Source organism: Pelophylax lessonae (genome assembly GCF_965119305.1).
Source record: "Pelophylax lessonae genome assembly, chromosome: 5".
Classification (NCBI taxonomy): Eukaryota; Metazoa; Chordata; class Amphibia; order Anura; family Ranidae; genus Pelophylax; species Pelophylax lessonae.
The window spans coordinates 140,617,184-140,637,948 of record NC_138772.1 but is presented as its reverse complement, the minus strand read 5'-3'; the positions used below and the strand labels follow the sequence as shown (position 1 = coordinate 140,637,948).

At 43.5% G+C, this 20,765-nt stretch overlaps 1 protein-coding gene across 2 annotated transcripts in view; it reads right to left on the bottom strand.

Annotated features, from left to right (window-relative positions):
- WIPF3 (WAS/WASL interacting protein family member 3) overlaps nucleotides 1-11,625 on the bottom strand; it is a 118,486-nt gene extending 106,861 nt beyond the window's left edge. The window contains exon 1 of one of the 2 annotated variants that reach the window (XM_082259585.1): nucleotides 11,461-11,625. The gene's annotated coding sequence lies outside the window, so the exon portion shown is untranslated. Of the gene's footprint in view, nucleotides 1-11,266; nucleotides 11,321-11,460 lie in introns of those variants that run through there. The other variant, XM_082259586.1, reaches the window with a different exon arrangement.
- Nucleotides 11,626-20,765: the final 9,140 nt, after the last annotated feature.

Below are 20,765 nucleotides of genomic sequence, written 5' to 3'. Positions count from 1 at the left end.
TGGCGGTTGGTAAAACTGCCTGCCTACCTGGGTATAAGAGGTCTTATAGCGGTCTAACTAGAAAAGATTAAATGGCAACCTTTATGCGTTTAAATGGAAAAGAACATTGGCAAATCAGTAAAGCATTAGTGACACTTTTCTGGTTGCACTGGCACCAAAAAAATCTGCTCCTAATTCATGAATATCTTGTGACAATTCTGGTAAACGTTCTGACAGGTGTGCGGTTCTTGCTTGCGTCACTTCCATATTGTGTCAATATAGCTGAGACAAATTCAAAAAGAATTATTGCCAGTTGGAAGAGTTTGAAACAATTAAAGTGGGACTAAACCCTCCTGTCCTTTTCAGCCAAGGAAGCTGCCATCTTGGCTTCTGTTTGATCTGCAACTGCTATGGTGCTGCACATGTGATCAGTTATGACACCAGCCATTTGAGGGTATGACAGTTTGGTTGAGAGTGCAACAAATGTGACAGTTACATTCCTGGTTGTTTTTTTAAACCGTTATATTGATGAGTTTAAGACCAACCCTAAAGCAGTACATTCAAAAAGGATTTCAAAATGTTATTTGCTTTTAAAACGGAGTTCCACCCAAATGTGGAACTTCCACTCCTTTGCTTCCTCCCCCTGTCCGGTGCCACATTTGGCAACTTTCAGGGGAGGGGGGGGGGGACGGGTACCTGTTCTTGACAGGTACCCTTCCCCACTTCTGGGAAACGGCGCCACGGCGAAGTGAGGTCCCCTCCTCCTATCCCCCCGCAGCCGAGCCAATCCGAATGCGCAGTGCACTTCGCGCATGCGCAGTAGGGACCCGCTCGTGAAGCCGCAAGGCTTTACTGCCAGGTTCCCTTACCGGCAATTAGGGCGGCAGCACCCGACAGCCGATGGAAACATCGGCTGCGGTGCCGACATCGCTGGACTCCAGGAGAGTTAAGTGTCCTAATATTAAAAGTCAGCAGCTACAGTATGTGTAGCTGCTGACTTTTAATTTTTAGAGGGGGGGGCGGAACTCTGCTTTAAGTCGCCTGACAAGTCACGCCCCATTCAGTGCAATGGAACGGTTCTAATCGGTGCGACTCAAGTCACTCTGACTTAGAAAAAGGCTCCTGCACTATTTGGGGGCGACTTCCGAGCGGCTTGCATTGACTTCTATTAAAGAAGTTGTTTGCAAGCTGCACTGAAGCTGCACTGTGCGAGGCGACTTCAAAGTTGGGGGTCCTTGAAGCCGCCCCAGTGTGAACTGAGACTAACATTTAACTTTGGAATGACTGGACCTTACGCGGTTAGGAATTGTTTGAGAAAAATTTCCCATCCTGCTCCTTCAAATTTCTCCGTGCATGCACACGCGGACCCGGGGGCCTGGTCTACCATTCGCTGCAGCACAAGCCGATCAACAAGTGCTGGCCAATGATTTATGGCCGACACCCGCTGATTGGCTCAGAGAATGACAGCAGAGTGCCCTGTGCCAGTAAACAACACAGGGCTCTCTTTGTACCAGCGTTGTGCCAGCTTTTTACTCCATGCAAAGCAGGAAGTAAAAACCGGCACATTGCTTAGTAAAAAACACACGGAGAAACATTTTTAGGCACACATTTAACCCCTTGATCGCTCTAGATGTTAACTCCTTCCCAGCCAGTGTCATTAGTACAGTGACAGTAAACAATATATTTGAGCACTGATCACTGTATTAGTGTCACTGGAGATATAAGTGGCAGTTAATCAGCCCCCCCCCAGCATTAGTTAGTGCCAGATTGCCTGCCGCACTATTGCAGTCCCACTATACGTCACTAGAAAAAATCCAGTATCTATACTAGGTGTGCTCAACCTGTGGCCCTTGGGGCCCTCTGTGGCCCTTGACCTCAAACTGAATGAAGGAGTATTGGGGCACTTTCAGCAAGTGTACCACACCTGCAAGATATAATAGAAGTCTAGGAAAAGTGCAGCTAACCTGCAGGAAAGCTGTCGGTGCACTGCGCTGCACCTGCAGTTCAGGTAAACTGTAGCACACAAGTGTGAAAGCAGCCTTATAGGGGAAAGGAAGGGCTTGTTTACATTTGGAGGGGGGGGGGGTAAAACTTCAAAGTTGAGACATGTTTCTACTACACCCCCCCAACCACTGATGTAGCATCCATGGTGCCTGTGTGGCCTCCCTATCACATTCTGTTTTACACTTCGACAGGAGGGGCTGCATATACAGGAACCAGTTCTCCCCCTGCAACCGCTGAAAACTGGCATTTTTCTTTTATAATGTTAATTTTATTGTGGCCCACGACCAGTAACGAAATCACTTGAGTGGCCCTCGCTCTTCAAAAGGCTGGAGCACCCCTGATCGATACCTAAGCTTGTAGACGGAATACATTTTGGCCTAAATTTATGAAGAAATTTAACTTTTTTTTTGTTATTAGATATGTGTTATAACAGAAAGTAGAAAATATTGTTTTTTTTTTTTTTTTTTAATTTTGGGTCTTTTTTTGTTTATATTGCAAAAAATAAAAAACCCACTGGTGATCAGTTTCATTTGGGTACAATGTTACATGACCGCACAATCGGCAGTTAAAGCAGCGCAGTGCTGAACTTCAAAAAATGGCCTAGTCATGAAGGAGGTAAACCCTTCCAGAGCTCAAGTGATTAAGCTGGTGTACAGTGCCAGGCCAGAGTGGGGTACCTGTTTATCTCTGTTTCTAACAGGTACATGAATCTGTCGCACTCACCAGCATTTGTATGTGGAGATGTGACACCATTCTAAATAGTGTCTAAAGCCTCGTACACATGATCAGATTCCACTAGTCAATGGACTAAATTATATAATAAATAATATTATAATAAAATAATTTTAATATAATAAAATAGTCAATGGTCTAAAGTAGAGTGAATGAGGAAACACAGTGTGGAAAAACCCTTGTGCGCCTCCTGCATTAGCAACTGACAATATACAGGCCTTGTTTCATGCTACCTCTATCAGTCACTATTCATAGACCATGGCCCAAAGTACATGTTATTTATGTCACAGTATGCTTCCTCCTGCTTATAGCAGGTAGTTACTATGGAAAGAACCAGCACAGAGTTAGAGGCATTAGATTACACAGCCGACATGTCAACAGAGGACTTTCATTTTACTTAAAGATAACGCCAATTTATCAGTCTGTATACAAATCAAATTTTCATCCTGTGACTAAATTAGGCCCCACTAATGTGAGGCTTATGCACATGTGCGCAAAAAATGCTGCTTTTAGCAGTCAATGTGCCCATACCCGTTCTTGCATTTAAATCCAGATTTTTGAGCGGCATTCAGGGATGTAAAAAAAAAAAAAAAAAATGCCAAAAAACCCATGTTCAACGGGGAGTGTACTGGCAATTATTTAGGCCATGTTTACATGGGATGATTACATCCATGTAGAGATGCACTGAAATTTTGGCAGCCTAAACATATCGGGCGAAAAAGGAGTTTTCGGTATTTTGCCGATAGAGAAAAAGGTGCCGATAATGGTGCCAAAAACATAACACGGGTGCGTTATTGATGTGTTCTTGCTGCGTTTTCAATGCATTTTAACTGGGAGGTGCGTTTTTGATGTGGTATATTTAACTGACCAAAAATGCAGCACGCAAGATTTTTACGTAAGTGCAACAGACCAGTGTGAAGACATACACAGAATTTACAGGGATGCATTTTTTCTTGAGCTTTTCTTGCGCTAAAGGGTGCCGATAATGGCCGACAAAAAATTCATAATTATTTAAAATGTATGATATTAACTAAAAAGTTGACTATATTATAAATATATATATACAGTTGTGTTAATTATTCAACCCCCAATTGATTGTTTGGCCAGTTTGACATTGATTTTGATCATTCAGTCATCCTGCTTACAATTAAATCAAAGAGGCACGTGTAGGTCAGACAAATATAACATAACATTTATAATGAAATAACCACAAATGTCTTTTCTGTGCTCACATCATTATCAGTTTTTTTCAACCCCCAAGTGACATTCAATCTTAGTACTTAGTACAACATCCTTTTACAGTTATAACAGCTTTTAAATGTGAAGCATAGCTTGACACAAGTGTCTTGCAGCGATCTACAGGTATCTTCGCCCATTCGTCATGGGCAAAAGCCTCCAGTTCAGTCACATTCTTAGGCTTGTGCACTGCAACTGCTTTCTTTAAGTCCCACCAGAGGTTCTCAATCCGATTTAAGTCTGGTGACTGTGATGGCCACTCCAAAATGTAGCAGCCTTTAATCTGCAACCATGCTCTAGTGGACTTGGAGGTATGCTTGGGATCATTGTCCTGTTGAAAGGTCCTACGTCTCCCAAGCCTCAGGTTTGTGACAGACTGCATTACATTGTCATCCAATATCTCCTGGTACTGAAGAGAATTCATGGTACCTTGCACACGCTGAAGCTTCCCTGTACCTGCAGAAGCAAAACAGCCCCAAAGCATGATTGACCCCCCGCCATGCTTCACGGTAGGCAAGGTGTTCTTTTCTTCATAGGCCTTGTTCTTCCTCCTCCAAACATAGCATTGATCCATGGGCCCAAACAGTTCTAATTTTGTTTCATCAGTCCACAGAACACTATCCCAAAACCTCTGTGGTTTGTCCACATGACTTTTGGCATACTGCAGTCGACTCTTCTTATTCTTTGGAGACAGCAAGGGGGTGCGCCTGGGAGTTCTGGCATGGAGGCCTTCATTACGCAGTGTGCGCCGTATTGTCTGAGCAGAAACTTCAGTACCCGCATCTGACAAATCTTTTCTCAGTTCCTCAGCAGTCACACGGGGACTTTTCTCCACTCTACGCTTCAGGTAGCGCACAGCAGTCAAAGTCAGCATCTTTTTTCTGCCACGACCAGGTAGCGTTTCAACAGTGTCCTTTGCCTTGAATTTGCGAATGATGCTTCCTATGGTGTCTCTTGGTATGTTTAACACCTTGCAATCTTCTTATAGCCATTGCCCTTCCTGTGAAGAGTAATAACCTCTTCTCTTGTCTTCCTGGACCATTCTCTTGACTTCACCATGTTTGTAACCACACCAGTAAATGTCTAGAAGGAGCTGAGTATCACAGTCATTTTAAAGCTGCCTAATTGGTGCTTATTAGGCTTTATTGCTGCTCCCTGACACCCACAGGTGTTTTCAATACCTGATTGAAAACACTTCAATGAACCTCTGTTCTTCAGAGTGGTAGTCTTTAAGGGGTTGAATAATTGTGTCAATGAAGAATTCACAAAAGAAACATTTACTACTGTATTACAAAACCAATTGATGTCATTTTAGTTGCATATGGTTCTTTAAGAAGTCCTTGTAGGATTTAATTCTGAATACAATTACAAATGTACACTAAATTCCCTAAAACCCTTTACAGCATTGGGGGTTGAATAATTTTGAACACAACTGTATATTTTTTAAATTGTCATTTTCAGTTTCGACAAGTGCATCCTGAATCTTTGGTTTCGGCACCAACATTTCCATTTGGTGCACCTATACATCCATGCCATGCCTTTACCTACATGGGGATGCAATGGTGCTGTGTGCATCCCCATGCTGTCAGTTCCACTGTTGTTAATTGGGATGCAGAGGATGTATGGACACTGCCACTGCTCCCAATGTAACATTCGTGCAAGTGAGAGTGAATGACCCCAAACGCTGCAGCACCCTGGATGCGAGTATTATTCTAATATTACCCCGGCCCATTAACACTACACAAATGTAATATCCCCGTGTAAATGAGGCCTTAGCCTGTACCCATGTAAACCTTTGTGCTAATATTTACATGCATACAGTGCAAATGCACTCTATTGGCAGCTACTGTTCAGGGCCGACATGTAAATATCAACAATGTTGCAGAGCCAGCATAGTTTAGGGCCCTGGCGCCCAACACGCAGTCCGCTAGCACTCTACATATGGCCTGTGAGCTTCTGGGCACCAGTTGTTTTAGCAGCAGAGTGGCAGCGGGGTGCAGGGTGCTGGAGCTCTCTCTGTGTTCCAATCACCTGGCACTGAAGGAAAGACTGTACTGTGTGTGTTCTGATCCAGGTGGTACCATGTCCGCTTGTAAGTGGACAGTTAGGGGGGGGGGGTAACAACACAGATCAACCACCTGTTTTTACCATCTCCTGGTCCCCCATGTGCACCCATTCTGTGTATTCCTCACCAAGGTGCTTACTCAGACGCTTACCCAGGCACAAGAAAGAACAAAATAAATCTTTAGACTTACTTCCAGTAGTTAAATAGAATAGTTTGATTTATCTCCTTCCCTGTGGCCTAACCCTTTGCTCTTTGTACATTTTTTCCCCGCTGATCCTTTATAACCCTTCCAGTCTATGACCGTCTCGGGAAGTATGTCCTCAGTCTTCAGCAAGTACTACAGCACTTCTCACAGTCTCTAATCATCTCCTGTAGAATGTTTGCAGTCTCTGGCCATCTCTTGTAACACGTCTGTATCCCTCTATCAGCTCTTGCAGCTTTTTTCTCGTTTCTAAAGAGCTCTCTGTTGCAATACACCGGGGATATGCAAACTGTGGCCCTCCAGCTGTTGCAAAACTACAAGTCCCATCATGCCTCTGCCTCTGGGTGTCATGCTTGTGGCTGTCAGAGTCTTTCTATGCCTCATGGGACTTGTAGTTCTGCAACATCTGGAGGACCACAGTTTACAAATCCCTGCAATACACCCACTAAATATGGTGTGATAATTTGGTGATGTCAGAGGCCACAATTTTGGCCCCAACGGCAAAAAAGTGGACCACCACTGGCCTAGAGGAATGCAGATGCGCCCACACTGACCTAGTGGGAGAAATTGGTTTTACTTTTAGTCTTTTCTCTTTGCGAAGTTACCTACATAGGAAGAGTACCTTTAAACACACACACATTATTTCTCTATACATAAAACCATATACAATATAGACTCCACCTTGTACTTTGTCTTCCCATAGAGATCTGTTGAAAACTTTAATGACTTCCCATAGAGATCTGCAAAGTGTTGCTGCAACACACAATACTTGACACGCTTCTCTTCCCTACAATGGTAACAACTAAATCCCCCAGTTAGTAGGAATGTCTACTTTTTCACATAAGGGATTGTTGTTTCATTAAACTTAAGGCTGAGATAATATTATATAGTCAGTTTAATATTATCACTCAATATATTTTATGTATAAATATAAAAAAGAAACGTTGCTAAAGTCAATATATTTTAAACACACATGATGACGATCAGGACCTCTGATTAGGCAGTACAGAACCCCCCCCTGTACCGGGCCCAGGCCTCATCAGTTCAAGCAGGAGGGCCCGGGCACCTGCTGAGCAGGAGGGCCAGTGCTATGTCGATAAGTGACACTCTTTAGGTATGTGCCACTTGCAAACTGCGCATGCGTGTGAGACATGCAATCTTACAGTATGCGTCCCATACCCTTGCTTTGCGACAGTGTTTTGTCGATATTGAACACTCTTAATAGCGCATGCGCAGCTATGAGCGGCATTTAATGAAAAGCCGCTGCTTTGTGCATATAGGCTGCTTGCGCATACGCTATTCAAGAGTGAGCGGCTGTTTTTTAAATACGCATGCGCTATTCAAAAGTGAGGGTCCCATATCGACATAACACCCTGTCGCAAAGTGCGTGGAACACAGAACGAAAGTGGAACGCATACCGGAAGATTGCATGTCTCATGCGCATGCACAGATTGTGAGCGACCCATACCTACAGAGCGTCCTATATCGACATAACAACGGCTATACTGCTTTATTGCTGACACATGTGACTCTTGTAGATACTCCCCCAGCACTCTTGGCTTCTACTTTTCCCTTCTCTTTCCAGCTGCACTGCAGGGGGATTGGTTTAGTATCTGCACCCCCTTCCTCCTTCCTTTTTAGGACTCCTGGGACTTCCTCATTTCAGGATGGTGAGCGAGGGGCTCACCATCCGGAATGAACACACCTTTCCTGAATGAACACAGTGAGCGATCAGTGCCTATATATTGGGGGCGCAGATATTGCCTCCTTGCCGCCTGCTTTAACCCTGCACTAGTGTACAGCAATCACATGCTTTGCTTGAGGATGCAGGCGCTTGCAGAGCAGATACCTCAAACAAGAATTGAAAGACTCTTGGCTGGCTACAAAAAGTGTTTACAAGCTGTGATACTTGCCAAAGGGGGCAGTACAAGATATTAACTCTGCAGGGTGCCCAAACGTTTGCAGACACCATTTTTTTTCCCTGTTATTTTGAAAGTGTAAATTATGAAAATAAAATCTAACTTTTGTGGACATATTATAAGAATGTCGAATCTGTAATTTGATGCCTTTTGGAAATTTTTCCATCTTTCCTTGGCTTCTTTATGCACATTAATACAATTTTTTTACCTGGGGTGCCCAAACTTTCGATCCCCACTGTAGGTCTGGTTTGACAGGGGTATCGCGGTAAGCATAGATCGCGGCTGTAGCATTTTAGCAAAAACATTTGATATTATCGGAGTGGAAGGGCCCTGTCAGGTTGGCTGTACGGGGCCCCGTTATTTCTATCAGCAGCCCTGGTGAAGATGGTATACATGACCTCCCAGCGTTGACCCTAGATTGCTTTGTTAATTATAGAATATGAAAACAAATGTTTTCAATATAGCACAGCTTGGAAAGAGTTCAATGTTATGTAATCTCTTCCCCAAAGTTATGTCACTTATAAAACCAGAGACAACTAAAAACCTAGGAGGGGGACATATACAGGAGCACAAGCAGAGGGTCCCGACCACCCTCCTATACAGAATTTAGAAAAGTGGGTGACAGATCTTGGGGGGGGGGGGGGGGAACAGCTTGTCTGCACTTCCCACATATACCATGTACTGTATGTCCCATCTGTAACAGATCACCTACAAGAAGTAAGCAGGTAAACAACAAAATTGAAATAATAATAATAATAATCATGCCAGAATCGCAGTTCTGCTGCACCATCCCCATTCACGCTATTGCGTCGCATGAATTTGTTTTTTGTGTGTGTTGTCATGTGAAAGGGAGCTTATTCATCTAAATGGCCTGCTCTACATGCGCAAACATCTCAAAAGAAGTTCTTGCATCCTTTTTAATGTTGTAGAGCCTGGTACATTTTTTACCACGTGTTTTGCCATGAGCAAACATGTACGTTTGCTTGCCACATTAAGGGTGCCATAAACAATTAATTAATACATTTTTCGAGTGTTTGCACATGGAATGCACATGTTCTAGATTGGATGCAAATGCAGCATGCACAATAAAAAAAACAATATGCTAATAATAACAATATAATAATAATTACAGGATCACAGTTATGCTGTACCTGAAGAAGCCATAGCAATAAAAAAATAAAAAAAGAGCAACGATGATAAATCTATAATAACAATTCCAGAATATATATATATATATATATATATATATATATATATATATATATATATACACATACATACACATATATACACTAGGATCTTAGTTCTGCTGTGTCTGAATTAGCCATAGCAATAAGTTAATGACGATTCTAGAATAACAGTTGTATACTTAAAGTAGCCTTAGAAAAAAAAATAACAAAGATATAAAAATAAATATTAATTATAATAATCATCATCATTCTAGAATCCCAGTTCTGTACTTAAAGTAGCCTTTTAAAGAAAAATACAAAATAAAAAATAATACATATGATTAATGTGTGTGTGTATAAATATAAATATATATATATATATATATATATATTTATATATATATATATATATATATTCTAGGATCTTAGTTCTGCTGTGTTTGAAGTAGCCATAGCAATAAAATAATAATAATATTCATCATAATATGAATAATAATTCCAGGATCTCAGTTCTGCTGTTTATGAAGCAGCTATAGCAATAAAAAAAAAAAAAAAAATATATATATATATATATATATATATATATATATATATATATATATATATATAAAGAGTAACAATGATAAATCTATGATTCTAGTTATGCTGTGTCTGAAATAGTCTTTGCAATAATTGAAGTAAGAGAGATAAATAGTGAATAATATAATAGCCGTAGCAAGAAAATAATAATAATAACCCTAGAATCACAGTGCGATACTTAAAGTAGCTTTAGAAAAAAAAAAATCAAAGAAATAATAATAAATATTAATAATAATATTAATAATTCTACAATCACAGTTCTAAACTTAAAGTAGCTTTAGAAAAAAATAAATATTATTATTAGTAATAATAATAATAAGTATTATTCTAGAATCACTGTTCTATATTTATGGTAGCCTTAGAAACAAAAAATATAAAATAAATAATAAATAATAATAATAATTCCAGGAGATATATATACATATACACACACACACATATATATATATATATATATATATATATATATATATATATATATATATATATAAAAAGAGTAACAATGATGAATCTATGATTCTAGTTCTGCTGTGTCTGAAATAGTCTTTGCAATATTTAAAATAAGAGAGATAAATAGTGAATAATATAATAGCCGTAGCAAGAAAATAATAATAACCCTAGAATAGCAGTGCGATACTTAAAGTAGCTTTAGAAAAAAAAATCAAAGAAATAATAATAAATATTAATAATAATATTAATAATTTTACAATCACAGTTCTAAACTTAAAGTAGCTTTAGAAAAAAAAAAATATTATTATTAGTAATAATAATAATAAGTATTATTCTAGAATCACTGTTCTATATTTATGGTAGCCTTAGAAACAAAAAATATAAAATAAATAATAAATATTAATAATAATAAGAATTCCAGGAGATATATATATATATATAATTCTAGGATCTTAGTTCTGTTGTGTCTGAAGTAACAATAAAATATTAATACTATACTTAAGATAGCCTTAGAAAAAAAAAAAAATCTAAGAAATAATGAAACATAGTGATAATAATAATAATTCCAGGATGTGTATACACATATGTGTGTATATATATTCTAGAATTTTTTTTTTCTGCTGTGTCTGAAGTAGCCATAGCAATAAAATATTAACAATGTTAATCATCATCACGATAATATGAATAATAATTGCAGGATCTCAGTTCTGCTGTTTATGAAGCAGCTATAGCAATAAAATAATAGAAATAATAAATGTGGGATGGATGGGGTGAGTAGGAGTGTCAGATCTATGCCTTGTATAGAGAGTAGTTATACTTTGTATCTCCTCTATATACATAGAAGTGACAGATGACAGGCAGTGACACACAAAGCTGATAGTTGATTGTGGGAGATCAGAACCATTCCCAGCGATCATATCGGAGGACAGACCTTAGCAGGCAGGCAGGAGGGTGCAGTCCGGGTACAGAAGTCGGTGGCCTGTGCAGGGGACAGGTGTCAGTCCCCGGGAGTCTCTCCCCGGTAGTGTCTCCTCCTGTAGTAGTGTCGCCGGTAGTGTCTCCTATATTAGTCTCTCTCCCGGCAGTCTCCCCCCTGCACTATGTGCACACAGAACACACACTGACCTGTACAGCGCTGATCTCTGATCTCCGGTTGTCGGTGTCCCCTCCGGTCAGCAGAGTTGTGTGATCTGTGGGCGGGGCTGTCAGTGTGTAGTGGGCGGAGAGTAGTGGGAGGGCGGATCTCCATGGCTGGGTGTCAGTGACACCTGTTGTATGGCAGTGTACGGCGATCACTCCCAGCCTCCTCCCTAACCGGAATGTCCGCTCTCACTGGAATCGTTCAGGACTTTCCTGTTGACAGATACGATTATTAGCCATGACCTGCATAGGTAAAGTGGCCGGCGGTGTAGTGATTGGACAGGAGTGTGGCAGAACATCCAATCAGAATTGATCATTTAATATAGAAGACTGAGATGTGTTCTGCACCCTGTACATACATTACCCATAGAGACCCTGCATTGGGGGGAGCACTGCTAATATTACAGTACAACTAAGAAAAAATGTGTTTTTGTCATTGTAAAAAGAGTGTTATAACGCCTCTCAGATTTTTTTTTTGCCATCTGTGTCCTTTTGTGGAGATTTCCCTTCACTTCCTGTCCCATAGCCAAACAGGAAGTGAGAGGAAATCTTCCCAAAGTGAGGAAATCTTTGGATGTCACCAGAACAGTGGCGGCTGGTGCTCAAATTTTTTTTTTGGGGGGGGGGGCGCAAACAGAAAAAATATAATAGGCATTGCTTTAAGGCAAAAAACGCAGCAAAAAATTGCATGACTTTAAGGTCACAAAAGTGTGAAACAGGCCTTCAGTAATCAAAGTATAGTGTGCCCCCTTCAATGCAGAGTTACTACAGCGTGCCCCCATTCAATGCAGAGTTACTACAGCGTGCCCCCATTCAATGCAGAGTTACTACAGCATGCCCCCATTCAATGCAGAGCTACTACAACGTCCCCCATTCAATGCAGAGTTACTACAGCATGCCCCCATTTAATGCAGAGTTACTACAACGTGCCCCCATTCAATGCAGAGTTACTACAGCATGCCCCCATTCAATGCAGAGTTACTACAGCATGCCCCCATTCAAAGCAGAGTTACTACAGCATGCCCCCATTCAAAGCAGAGTTACTACAGCATGCCCCCATTCAATGCAGAGTTACTACAGCGTGCCCCCATTCAATGCAGAGTTACTACAGCATGCCCCCATTCAATGCAGAGTTACTACAGCGTGCCCCCATTCAATGCAAAGTTACTACAGCGTGCCCCCATTCAATGCAGAGTTACTACAGCATGCCCCCATTCAATGCAGAGCTACTACAGCGTGCCCCCATTCAATGCAGAGTTACTACAGCGTGCCCCCATTCAATGCAGAGTTACTACAGCATGCCCCCATTCAATGCAGAGTTACTACAGCATGCCCCCATTCAAAGCAGAGTTACTACAGCATGCCCCCATTCAAAGCAGAGTTACTACAGCATGCCCCCATTCAATGCAGAGTTACTACAGCGTGCCCCCATTCAATGCAGAGTTACTACAGCATGCCCCCATTCAATGCAGAGTTACTACAGCATGCCCCCATTCAATGCAGAGTTACTACAGCATGCCCCCATTCAATGCAGAGTTAATACAGCGTGCCCCCATTCAATGCAGAGTTACCACAGCATGCCCCCATTCAATGCAGAGTTACTACAGCATGCCCCCATTCAATGCAGAGTTACCACAGCATGCCCCCATTCAATGCAGAGTTACTACAGCATGCCCCCATTCAATGCAGAGTTAATACAGCGTGCCCCCATTCAATGCAGAGTTACCACAGCATGCCCCCATTCAATGCAGAGTTAATACAGCGTGCCCCCATTCAATGCAGAGTTACTACAGCGTGCCCCTATTCAATGCAGAGTTACCACAGCATGTCCCCATTCAATGCAGAGCTACTACAGCATGCCCCCATTCAATGCAGCGTTACTACAGCATGCCCCCATTCAATGCAGAGTTACTACAGCATGCCCCCATTCAATGCAGAGTCACCACAGCATGCCCCCATTCAATGCAGAGTTACTACAGCATGCCTCCATTCAATGCAGAGTTAATACAGCATGCCCCCATTCAATGCAGAGTTACTACAGCATGCCCCCATTCAATGCAGAGTTAATACAGCATGCCCCCATTCAATGCAGAGTTAACACAGCATGCCCCCATTCAATGCAGAGTTAATACAGCATGCCCCCATTCAATGCAGAGTTAATACAGCATGCCCCCATTCAATGCAGAGCTACTACAGCATGCCCCCATTCAATGCAGAGTTAATACAGCGTGCCCCCATTCAATGCAGAGTTAATACAGCGTGCCCCTGGCCTCTGGCTGGAACACGAACGAAGTAGTCACTTACAGTACTGAGGACAGTCAGGCTGAGGCTCACAGCAGGCAGCAGGGGTCAGGAGTTGGGACGGGAACGCTTTGGCTCTGGATCCTCTCTCATTGTCTGGGCCGGCTCAGGCAGGAAGGAGAAGGAGACAGTGAAGCCCAAGCACCGCCCACTGCCACCGCACCAATCACAGGACGGCAAGCAAGAGGTGGGAGTGTTCGGGGCGCATCGCTCTGCACCCCGAGCACATTCTAAAGGCCGCCAATAAGCATGAGAAAAAAAAGCACATGAGGACAAAAACCCCACCATATAAAAACCCCACCCCACCCATAGCAGCAGCATTGGCCGGCTGTAAAGCCTTAGATAAAAAATAAAAAAAACAGCGGTATTTACAACTGCCAGGCAAGGCGTGACGTCATAACGCCGCGCCGGGCCTCCGAGAGTCATAAAGACTACAGAGGACCAGATGGTGTACTTCTGCCAGTGGCTGATTCATTCTCCGGCTTGTCGATCACACAGGCGAGCTGGTAGAAGCACCAGAGGGCGGCGGGGGACGTCCCCTTCCGCCACCTGTAATAACAATCAAGCGACTGAACAGAATCGCTGGTTAAAAAAAAAAATTATATTTGAATGATGCCTGCAGTCTCAGGCATCATTCAGATAACCCCACTTAAAGCCCAGGACGTCATATGATGTCCAGCAGTATAGAAGTGGTTAAAAAAAAATGCCTTTAATATCACAATAATTTGCAGGGATTTCCTCCCACTTCCTGTTTGGCAATGGAATAGGAAGTTAAGGGAAATCTCACCAAAGAGACGCAGATGGTGAAAAAAAAATCTGACAAAGTTTATAATACTCCCTTTTACTATCCAAAATGAAAAAAAAAAAGTTTTGCCAATAGCTCTATTTTAACCTCCCTGGCGGTAAGCCCGAGTGTGGCACGGGGTTAATTTTTAGTACCAAAAACGGTGACTCGGAGCCACACTCAGGGTTACTCTGTAGTTAAACTTACCTTGTCCCAACGATCCCCTGATGTCCTCCCGCTGTGTCCAACGGCCGATGCCGGCATCCTTTTTCCGGGTTCCCTTCCCTGCGAGCACCTCGATGTGGGGGAGGGGGGGGTGGAAAGGGGCGGGAAATTCAAAAAAAGTACACAAAACATAACATGATACATTGTAATCTGGTAGGATTACATTACTGTATCAAACCATTCACCTCAGTTTTGTCCCTAGTGCTTTGTCCAGTGCCCTGCCTGCACTTTTACTGTTTTATTCCTTTTAGTTTTATTAATATTTTTGTATTAATAATTTATTAATTCATTTGATTTATTAATTTATTTTTTTTTTTCACTTTTACTGTTTTTTTCCTAAGAATTACAGGCCTACAATATAAAGCAAGAGATTACCATGCAAAACAATGTACCGCTTTGGCATTTAAAAATAGTGACATAATCAGACAGCCAGGGAGGTTAAAGTGTTTATGGCCACTAGAAGACTGAATATAAACGAAATGATCTGATTGTAAATTTGTACAATCTCCTTCAGATTGACCGAAACTATGTAACATACTACTGACCTCTGTACACTGCCCTACTTACTACTGACCTCTGTACACTGCCCTACATACTACTGACCTCTGTACACTGCCCTACTTACTACTGACCTCTGTACACTGCCCTACTTACTACTGACCTCTGTACACTGCCCTACATACTACTGACCTCTGTACACTGCCCTATTTACTACTGACCTCTGTACACTGCCCTACATACTACTGACCTCTGTACACTGCCCTACTTACTACTGACCTCTGTACACTGCCCTACATACTACTGACCTCTGTACACTGCCCTATTTACTACTGACCTCTGTACACTGCCCTACATACTACTGACCTCTGTACACTGCCCTACTTACTACTGACCTCTGTACCAGGGGTGTATTTTGGTTTTGTGCTGACCTAGGCATGGTGCCCCCCCATGTAAATTTGCCCCACTTCTTTTTTAACGGATGTGACTCCCTCCAAAATTGAAGGACTACAAGTCCCAGCATGAACCCCTGGGATCTCACGAGGGGGGTGGGAGAGAGAGAGGGGGGTGAGTGAGGGAGAGAGGGAGGGAGAGAGAGAGAGGGGGGATGAAAAAGAGAGAGGGGGGATGAGAGAGAGAGAGAGAGAGAGAGAGGGGGATGAAAAAGAGGGTGGGTGAGAGGGGAGGTAGAGAGGGGGGGTGAGAATGGAGGGGATGAAAGAGGGGGATGAGAGAGAGAGGGGGGATGAGAGAGGGGGCTGAGAGAGAGAGGAGGGGTGAGAGAGAGAGAGGGAGGGGATGAGAAGGAAAGAGAGAGATGTGAGAGAGGGAGAGAGAGGGAGGGGGAGAGAGAGAGAGGGGGGGATGAGAGAGAGAGGGGGGGGTGAGAGAGAGGGGGGTGAGAGAGAAAGAGAGAGGTAGAGAGGGGGAGAGAGAGGGAGGGGGTGGGTGAGAGAGAGAGAGGGGGGTGAGAGAGAGGGGGGTGAGAGAGGTGGCTCTAGCAACCAGTGGCCAATAGAGTCTAAGGTGGAGGGGGGAATGGCTTTTTTGCTGCCCCCCTGCAAAGTGCCGCCCTAGGCCTGGGCCTTGTTGGCCTAGGCCAAAATACAGCACTGCTCTGTACACTGCCCTATTTACTACTGACCTCTGTACACTGCCCTACATACTACTGACTTCTGTACACTGTCCTATTTACTACTGACCTCTGTACACTGCCCTACTTACTACTGACCTCTGTACACTGCCTCACATACTACTGACCTCTGTACACTGCCCTACATACTACTGACCTCTGTACACTGTCCTACTTACTACTGACCTCTGTACACTGCCCTACTTACTACTGACCTCTGTACACTGCCTCACATACTACTGACCTCTGTACACTGCCCTATTTACTACTGACCTCTGTACACTGCCCTATTTACTACTGACCTCTGTACACTGCCCTACATACTACTGACCTCTGTACACTGCCCTATTTTCTACTGACCTCTGTACACTGCCCTACATACTACTGACCTTTGTACACTGCCCTACATACTACTGACCTCTGTACACTGCCCTACATACTACTGACCTCTGTACACTGCCCTACATACTCCTGACCTCTGTACACTGCCCTATTTACTACTGACCTCTGTACACTGCCCTACATACTACTGACCTCTGTACACTGCCCTATTTTCTACTGACCTCTGTACACTGCCCTACATACTTCTGACCTCTGTACACTGCCCTATTTACTACTGACCTCTGTACACTGCCCTACATACTACTGACCTCTGTACACTGCCCTACATACTACTGACCTCTGTACACTTCCCTATTTACTACTGACCTCTGTACACTGCCCTATTTACTACTGACCTCTGTACACTGCTCTATTTACTACTAACCTCTGTACACTGCCCTACATACTACTGACCTCTGTACACTGCCCTACTTACTACTGACCTCTGTACACTTCCCTATTTACTACTGACCTCTGTACACTGCCCTACATACTACTGACCTCTGTACACTGCCCTATTTACTACTGACCTCTGTACACTGCCCTTCATACTACTGACCTCTGTACACTGCCCTTCATACTACTGACCTCTGTACACTGCCCTACATACTACTGATCTCTGTACACTGCCCTATTTACTACTGACCTCTGTACACTGCCCTACTTACTACTGACCTCTGTACACTTCCCTATTTACTACTGACCTCTGTACACTGCCCTACATACTACTGACCTCTGTACACTGCCCTACATACTACTGACCTCTGTACACTTCCCTATTTACTACTGACCTCTGTACACTGCCCTATTTACTACTGACCTCTGTACACTGCTCTATTTACTACTAACCTCTGTACACTGCCCTACATACTACTGACCTCTATACACTGCCCTACTTACTACTGACCTCTGTACACTTCCCTATTTACTACTGACCTCTGTACACTGCCCTACATACTACTGACCTCTGTACACTGCCCTACTTACTACTGACCTCTGTACACTTCCCTATTTACTACTGACCTCTGTACACTGCCCTACATACTACTGACCTCTGTACACTGCCCTATTTACTACTGACCTCTGTACACTGCCCTTCATACTACTGACCTCTGTACACTGCCCTACATACTACTGACCTCTGTACACTGCCCTACATACTACTGATCTCTGTACACTGCCCTATTTACTACTGACCTCTGTACACTGCCCTATTTACTACTGACTTCTGTACACTGCCCTATTTACTACTGACCTCTGTACATTGCCCTATTTACTACTGACTTCTGTACACTGCCCTATTTACTACTGACCTCTGTACACTGCCCTATTTACTACTGACCTCTGTACACTGTCCTTCATACTACTGACCTCTGTACACTGCCCTATTTACTACTGACCTCTGTACACTGCCCTACATACTACTGACCTCTGTACACTGCCCTATTTACTACTGACCTCTGTACACTGCCCTATTTACTACTGACCTCTGTACACTGCCCTACATACTACTGACCTCTGTACACTGCCCTATTTACTACTGACCTCTGTACACTGCCCTACATACTACTGACCTCTGTACACTTCCCTACATACTCCTGACCTCTGTACACTGCCCTACATACTACTGACCTCTGTACACTGCCCTATTTACTACTGACCTCTGTACACTGCCCTACATACTACTGACCTCTGTACACTGCCCTATTTACTACTGCCCTCTGTACACTGCCCTATTTACTACTGACCTCTGTACACTGCGCTACATACTTCTGACCTCTGTACGCTGCCCTACATACTACTGACCCCTGTACACTGCCCTAAATACTTCTGACCTCTGTACACTGCCCTACATACAACTGACCGCTGTCCACTGGCCTACATACCACTGACCTCTGTACACTGCCCTACATACTACTGACCTCTGTACAATGCCCTACATACCACTGACCTCTGTACACTGCCCTACATACTACTGACCTCTGTACACTGCCCTACATACTACTGACCTCTGTACACTGCCCTATTTACTACTGACCTCTGTACACTGCCCTACATACTACTGACCTCTGTACACTGCCCTACATACTACTGACCTCTGTACACTGCCCTACATACTACTGACCTCTGTACACTGCCCTACATACTACTGACCTCTGTACACTGCCCTACATACTCCTGACCTCTGTACACTGCCCTATTTACTACTGACCTCTGTACACTGCCCTACATACTACTGACCTCTGTACACTGCCCTATTTTCTACTGACCTCTGTACACTGCCCTACATTCTACTGACCTTTGTACACTGCCGTACATACTACTGACCTCTGTACACTGCCCTACATACTTCTGACCTCTGTACACTGCCCTATTTACTACTGACCTCTGTACACTTCCCTATTTACTACTGACCTCTGTACACTGCCCTACTTACTACTGACCTCTGTACACTGCCCTATTTACTACTGACCTCTGTACACTGCCCTACATACTACTGACCTCTGTACACTGCCCTACATACTACTGACCTCTGTACACTTCCCTATTTACTACTGACCTCTGTACACTGCCCTATTTACTACTGACCTCTGTACACTGCTCTATTTACTACTAACCTCTGTACACTGCCCTACATACTACTGACCTCTGTACACTGCCCTACTTACTACTGACCTCTGTACACTTCCCTATTTACTACTGACCTCTGTACACTGCCCTACATACTACTGACCTCTGTACACTGCCCTACTTACTACTGACCTCTGTACACTTCCCTATTTACTACTGACCTCTGTACACTGCCCTACATACTACTGACCTCTGTACACTGCCCTATTTACTACTGACCTCTGTACACTGCCCTTCATACTACTGACCTCTGTACACTGCCCTACATACTACTGACCTCTGTACACTGCCCTTCATACTACTGACCTCTGTACACTGCCCTACATACTACTGACCTCTGTACACTGCCCTACATACTACTGACCCCTGTACACTGCCCTAAATACTTCTGACCTCTGTACACTGCGCTTCATACAACTGACCTCTGTCCACTGCCCTACATACAACTGACCGCTGTCCACTGGCCTACATACCACTGACCTCTGTACACTACCCTACATACTTCTGACCTCTGTACACTACCCTATTTACTACTGACCTCTGTACACTGCCCTACATACTACTGACCCCTGTACACTGCCCTACATACTTCTGACCTCTGTACACTGCCCTACATACTACTAACCTCTGTACACTGCCCTATTTACTACTGACCTCTGTACACTGCCCTACATACTTCTGACCTCTGTACACTGCCCTACATACTACTGATCTTTGTACACTGCCCTACATACTTCTGACCTCTGTACACTGCCCTACATACTACTGACCTCTGTACACTGCCTTATTTACTACTGACCTCTGTACACTGCCCTATTTACTATTGACCTCTGTACACTGCCCTATTTACTACTGACCTCTGTACACTGCCCTATTTACTACTGACCTCTGTACACTGCCCTATTTACTATTGACCTCTGTACACTGCCCTATTTACTACTGACCTCTGTACACTGCCCTATTTACTACTGACCCGTGTACACTGCCCTACATACTACTGACCTCTGTACACTGCCCTATTTACTACTGACCTCTGTACACTGCCCAATTTACTACTGACCTCTGTACACTGCCCTATTTACTATTGACCTCTGTACACTGCCCTATTTACTACTGACCTCTGTACACTGCCCTATTTACTACTGACCCGTGTACACTGCCCTACATACTACTGACCTCTGTACACTGCCCAATTTACTACTGACCTCTGTACACTGCCCTATTTACTACTGACCTCTGTACACTGCCCTATTTACTACTGACCTCTGTCCACTGCCCTACATACAACTGACCGCTGTCCACTGCCCTACATACCACTGACCTCTGTACACTGCCCTA